Raw genomic sequence first — 5,688 nt, 5'->3', positions numbered from 1 at the left:
GGTAAATTTCAATGTAGGTATGTATTTAAACTCCTTAATAGATGATAGATCTTTCCAGAGGAATTTCAGGAAACATAACTGACAAACACATTAAACAAAGATACTTTGCACTAATCACTAAAATACAAGCACTCCTGGCACATTCAGTAATAAGAACTTAGCAGAGTCAAAAAAAAAAAAAAACCTGGAGAATATGTGTGCGTATGTATATATAAATATATATGTGTAATTTACCAAGTCTTGGCTACCAAAGGAAACTGGCAAAAATTCACTCATCGAAGTGGAGTTTGGCCAAGACATTTATTTCTACATTCCCTCATTCTGATTTCAAACCTGAGAGAGTATGGGCCTTTTGTTTTGTGGTAAAGTACAGACCTATGCAACAATCAGCATGTTGTCTCAGACCAGAGCTAGTAACCCCCAACAATGAGGGTTTGTGAGTCCTAACTGGTTTCTCTAGGTGGGTGGTGAAATAATAGCCTACTACAGTCATTCATTCTTTTCATCAAAAGAACCATATATCTTGAGAAGTTCTGCTCAGTCACAGGGCAATATCCCATTTTAAATATAGTGTCTAGTGATGTTTGCCTATGAATAAAGTCAACAAAAATGTTTTTTGGAAAGAGAGCTTAGTTTTATGACTGTTGGGAGACAGTATTGGATGTTCGTGCTCTCAAAGGCTCTGAGGCTTAATTAGTGACCAATCATTAACCACAAAGTACTTAAGCGTAATGCAAGGAAAGAGAAAACAATGACTATATTTTTAATATCAATTATATTCAGCCTTAAGTTAGCTTTTTAGGTCCTTTTCAAACAGAATTTACAAGGGTGTAGCTATAGGTAACTTAGAATATTAGAAACATTCCCCTCCAGATGGTAAGCACAGAGAAAAAGAAGAAACCTATGTCTGTAAACATATATAAATCTAAGGGGATTCTTTTTAAACTTCATTTTTAAATGCAGGACAATTTAGGAATTTTTTTTTATCTACTAAGAAAAAATAACTGACCATTTTGAATTCTTACATAAATCCTTAGTGATGGTCTTGACTCTCATCCCTCTTCTCACCACTCACAAGATTAAGGACTGTGGACTTCCTGCTGGAGGAAGTAATTGCTCAATCACTTTGGAATCCATTGCACCCTTTCCAGTATTAGTCAAGACAGGCACATACAATTATAAAATATTCCTTTCTTTACTTAGTGCTTAGAACTACAAGTCAGTCTCTAAGACCTTCTGCTTGATATGCTCTGACTTTCCACGTTACATACTGCCCAAACTGGGAAAAAAATTTATCTCAGAAGACTAGTTGTTGAATTCACTGGTGCCTTCTTATTTTTATATTAACTTCACAACATCCTATTCTGGGACTTTGTATGAATATTTTCAAGATAGATTTGGCAAATTTCCAAGCAGTACTTAAAATAATTTACATCAGTTTTTAGGAGTCAAAAAGAACCAGAAAGTGGATCAATTAGATATCAGAGGTTAAGATTGGAGAGATCATTAAAATCCTGTTCTTCCAAGATAAACCAAAGAAGTAGGAGAGTTTAAAATGCAGCTCTAAATGGCAGTGTCTGATCTGTACCACATTCCCCTAAGCCACTAGCTCAGTCATTTCATAATTATGTGTTGAGCTCTCACTATGGGCCGGGCTTAAGCTAAGGCTCCTGATGCACAGAGACCTCAGCTACGTCCGCAGCCCCATTCTTATTTGCACTCATGGAATTCTGTCAGCCCTGTCAAAAACGACAATCGTTTGCCATTCTAGACAAACTCTTTATGACGGTCTGGAAGGTGGTTATCCTGTAACTGGGAGGGGAAAAAAAAGGTCTTTAAACCGAGCTGAACGTTTAAAACATCAATGTATGGAGCACAAGACAAACTCGTCTCATTTTTCTGACAAAGAGTTTGCTTAGAGTAAATCTTTGCTTCTTCCTTGTCGCAAGGCAAAAACTTCTACATCTCAAAAACAGAAAAAAGAAAGAAGAAAGAAAGGAAGAAAGAGAGAGAGAGACAGAAAGAGACAGAGACAGAGAGAGAGAGAGAGAGAGAGAGAGAGAGAAAGAAAGAAATGGTTAAAATGCTAAATTTTATGTATATTTTACCACATGAAAGAAAGAAAAGAAAGAAAGAAAGAAAGAAAGAAAGACAGACAGACAGACAGACAGACAGACAGACAGAAAGAAAGAAAGAAAGAAAGAAAGAAAGAAAGAAAGAAAGAAAGAAAGAAAGAAAGAAAAAGAAAGAAAACTTGTCTTTTAATAAGAGTGTTTAGCATCGTCTCGACGGATGTCGGGTCAGCTCCAGCAGTAGCCCGCTGTGGGAGCGCGGGGTACGCAGCCGCGGGGCTCCACAGCGGAGCCGGGCCCCCCACCGCGGAGCCGGGCCCCGCCTTCCACCGCCCCTGTCCCGCTGGAGGAGCAAAGCCCCGCCTTCCACTGGCCTCTGGGCGGGGACCCAGGAGGCGCCCAGCCAGTTTCCAGGCTGAGCCGACTGCCGGTTCCGCAGGGTTGCTGTCTTGGAGCCCAAGAAGTCACACCCGTCTCGGGCCGGGAGCTGAAGCTCCAGGCCACGTGGCGGCGGCTGGTGAACGGCGCTGCGAAGTGCGCCCGGCGCGGACACTCTGCTCGAGCTGAGCGTGAAGTGGGTTGACCTCCTGCCCAAGCCGCTTTAAGGGCTAGTGCCACCGTCCCCACACGCCGCTTCAGTTGCGTTTGTTGTCGCTGGTGGGATTTAAAAACGATTTTAAAACGAGACGCGAAATTCAGCCCAGTACCTCGAAATCAACCTTGCCGGTCCTCTCCCAGCTGTTTGCGTGCATCTACCCCATCTCCACTCCTTTCTTCCTTCCCTTCCTTTCATTTACCCATTCTTCCCCCTTCCCTTCTCTTTCTTTTCCTCCTGGCGCCCTCCTCCCAAATTTCCACGTTCGTCCCGTGTCGTGTAGTTGAGGAAGTTTAAACTTTGGATCAGGGACTTTTCTTTGGTAATATCCTGGGTCATTAGCAGTGGGTTTAAGTGGTCACGGGCCTTAGTAAAATGTTCAAAAATAAGGCATTCTGTATTATCTTTCTTAAAGTGACGCCCAAAATTGAGCATCAAGTCCCTCATCCAAAATTCTGTTTGTGCACCAAGCTGCAGACTCGCCGCATATCCCAGCTGACTGAGAGGAGGCCCTTCTGAACTTCACAAAGACAAGGTCTCCTTTCTCGTTCTCCAAACCCCGAGATTTACGTCGCAGATTCTGAAGTAGAAAAGTAACGACTAAAGGGGAGTTAGGGTCCTCCAACCTTGTGAAAGCGGCTCGCTTGCGTTGAGGGGGCTCGTTTGCGTTGAGGGGGCTCGTTTTCTTCCCACCTGTGCTGGATTTCTCCATCAGGGGGCGCCCACACCCGCCACAAAACTCCCTATTCCTAGACATCTGTCACACAACGGGGGGCAGATCCCAAGGAGCGCACCGCCTCCCTCGCTCCTCCCTCCTTGCCTGCCTCCTCGGGCAGAAGAGGCAGGGGTTTCACACTAGCCATTCATTAGTCAGGCGTGGGGGAGGGGACGCAGGAACTAGAGAGACGGAGCAGAGGCTGGGAGAGGGGAAGGAAGGCTGAGAAGATGGAAACAGGGGAGACAAAGATAAAACACGGGACACAGATAGCGAGACTGTCTTTTCGCCTGTGGGTGTGCGCACAGGGGACAGCTCTCCAGGCTCCGCGTAGATTTCTCCACCCTCCCGCAGCATCTCCCGGGGACATGCAGGACTTGCTGGGGCGCAGCAAACAGTTTAGGCTATGACACTATTTTTCTATCTCGCTCTCCGCTGCCTAACATACTGACTGTTCCACGCCTAGTGACACAGAGAGCGAGCCGGGACGGCTCCGATGATCCCCTGTCCGCACGCACCAAGGCTGTCTCCCGACAGCGCCCACGCCTCCGCAGGGCGGTGGGACTCTCAGCTGAGGGCGTCCAGCCGGGCTCCAGGCATACGCTCTCCGCGGCCGCTCGACCCGCCAATAAAGTTGCTCAACAAGAGCCGAAAGCTGGGAGGTGGTGGAGTGATCAAGGAAAAGGAGGATTGCTGTGGCCGGGGAGAGAAGGCTGGTACTAGAGGCCACAGATTCGGGTCCCCGCACCACCTTTGTCTGGAGAGCGCTCTGAGCACTGGTTTGCTAGTTGAGAACCGAGCGAGAGCCTCCACTTCGTTCTTCAGGGTGAGATAAAATTCTTGCACATCTTTGCTAGTTCACAGCGAGCTTTTCCCGCCCAGGCGCCTCCCAGACATCCGCGGTGCTCCAACAACCCCACCCCCATTCTCTGCTCCTTTTCGGCCAGCCCCTGCGCACCACACTCAGGACAAAAGAACCTGGGGCACGGGAGAGAGCCTTGACAGCCCCCAAGTCACCAAGGAGACGCAGCCCGGGGACCCTGCACCTCCCTAGCCGGACCTCCTCCTAGACTGCCTGTGGGCTGAGGGGGTCACGTCCGCGCAGGTCCCCGGCTGCTGGGGCGCAGGGTCGCCCTGTCAGGAGCTGCCCAGGAGCAGCTTTCCAGGAACGCAAGGAACTGACCACACACCAGGGGCCGGGAACCAGGTGGCCTGCACCAAAGCGGCTTTGGGGACTTGTGTGTGGGCAAGCCTTGAGAGTCCCCATTCAAACTTTTGCTTCAGCAGGTTAACAAACAAACAAAAAAAGATCAAGGTGGCAGGGGTCCGCCCCCCTTCCTCTCCAGATCAAGACCCGAAGACTTTTCTAGAGGTTCTCTACAATCCCTTCCCTCCCTTCCCCCAATTCCGTTAGTCCTTCTACCCCCACCCCACCTCGGACTTCTTTTGTCTGGATCTTTTTCAGCACCACGGTCCCTCTGTATTCCTCTCTCCGAACGTTCTTCTGAAAGTTACCTGCGTCTTTTAAGTGCATATATTTACTTAACTTCGCATTACAGCTAGTTCTCTTTGCCTTAATTAAAGGCTTCTACCGATTGCAATGTACTTTTTTTTAAAGCTCGCTTTTTTCCCCTATAAGTCTTTTTTTTTTTTTTTTTAAAGGGGGAACAAAAGAAACGTGATTACCTTGAAAGGCGGCTTATTGCAGTTTGTGGGAAACAATTCACCGTAGCGCTGCGCGAGTGAGCTCGGCGTTGCCCGGGCGGGTCACATAGGAAGCGTGGTGGCCTGGGGAAGGGTGCGGAGGGTGCGGGACGGTGCTAGAGAATGCGGGAGGATGCGGGGCTGGCCGCAGATCCCAGTCCCAGCGCCTGTCCACAGCACCTAATGTTCGCGGCTGTTGCGCCCGCCCGCCTGGAGTTCTTCCCCAGAAAGGCTTGGGGCAGCTCGCCTGCAAGTTCAAATGCGGGTTGTGACACCCATCATCATTATATCACTGTACCGTCAGCACCGAGGAGGAGACTCGGCGAGGAGGAGGAGGAGGAAGAGGAGGAGGGTTCATTCACAGGCTCCTGAAGCGCTCCGCAGCTTCAGCCACTCCTAAGAGCCCAGGCTCGGAAAGCAAGCAGAGGGGCGGAAAGGCAGCTCCCCGCGCTTGCGGTAGGGACCGCCTGCCTCCCTCCCCAGGCACTCCCACCTCTCGGCTTCTTCCTGACAAGAAGTACCAATCGGCTTGGGGACAGCAGCGCTCCCCATTCAGCGACTCACTAAGTAACATCGCGCTGTGCGCAAGGAAACCACTGCCC

General features: G+C 48.9%; 1 protein-coding gene across 2 annotated transcripts in view; it reads right to left on the bottom strand.

Annotated features, from left to right (window-relative positions):
• VCAN (versican) overlaps positions 1-5,419 on the bottom strand; it is a 104,239-nt gene extending 98,820 nt beyond the window's left edge. Inside the window, exon 1 of one of the 2 annotated variants that reach the window (XM_015590313.1) lies at positions 5,069-5,419. The gene's annotated coding sequence lies outside the window, so the exon portion shown is untranslated. Of the gene's footprint in view, positions 1-1,009; positions 1,079-5,068 lie in introns of those variants that run through there. The other variant, XM_025047872.1, reaches the window with a different exon arrangement.
• Between the last annotated feature and the right edge of the window lie 269 nt (positions 5,420-5,688).

Source organism: Pteropus alecto, unplaced genomic scaffold (genome assembly GCF_000325575.1).
Source record: "Pteropus alecto unplaced genomic scaffold, ASM32557v1 scaffold20, whole genome shotgun sequence".
Taxonomy (NCBI): domain Eukaryota; kingdom Metazoa; phylum Chordata; class Mammalia; order Chiroptera; family Pteropodidae; genus Pteropus; species Pteropus alecto.
The sequence above is the reverse complement of the archived record's forward strand: the minus strand, read 5'-3'. Positions and strand labels throughout refer to the sequence as shown.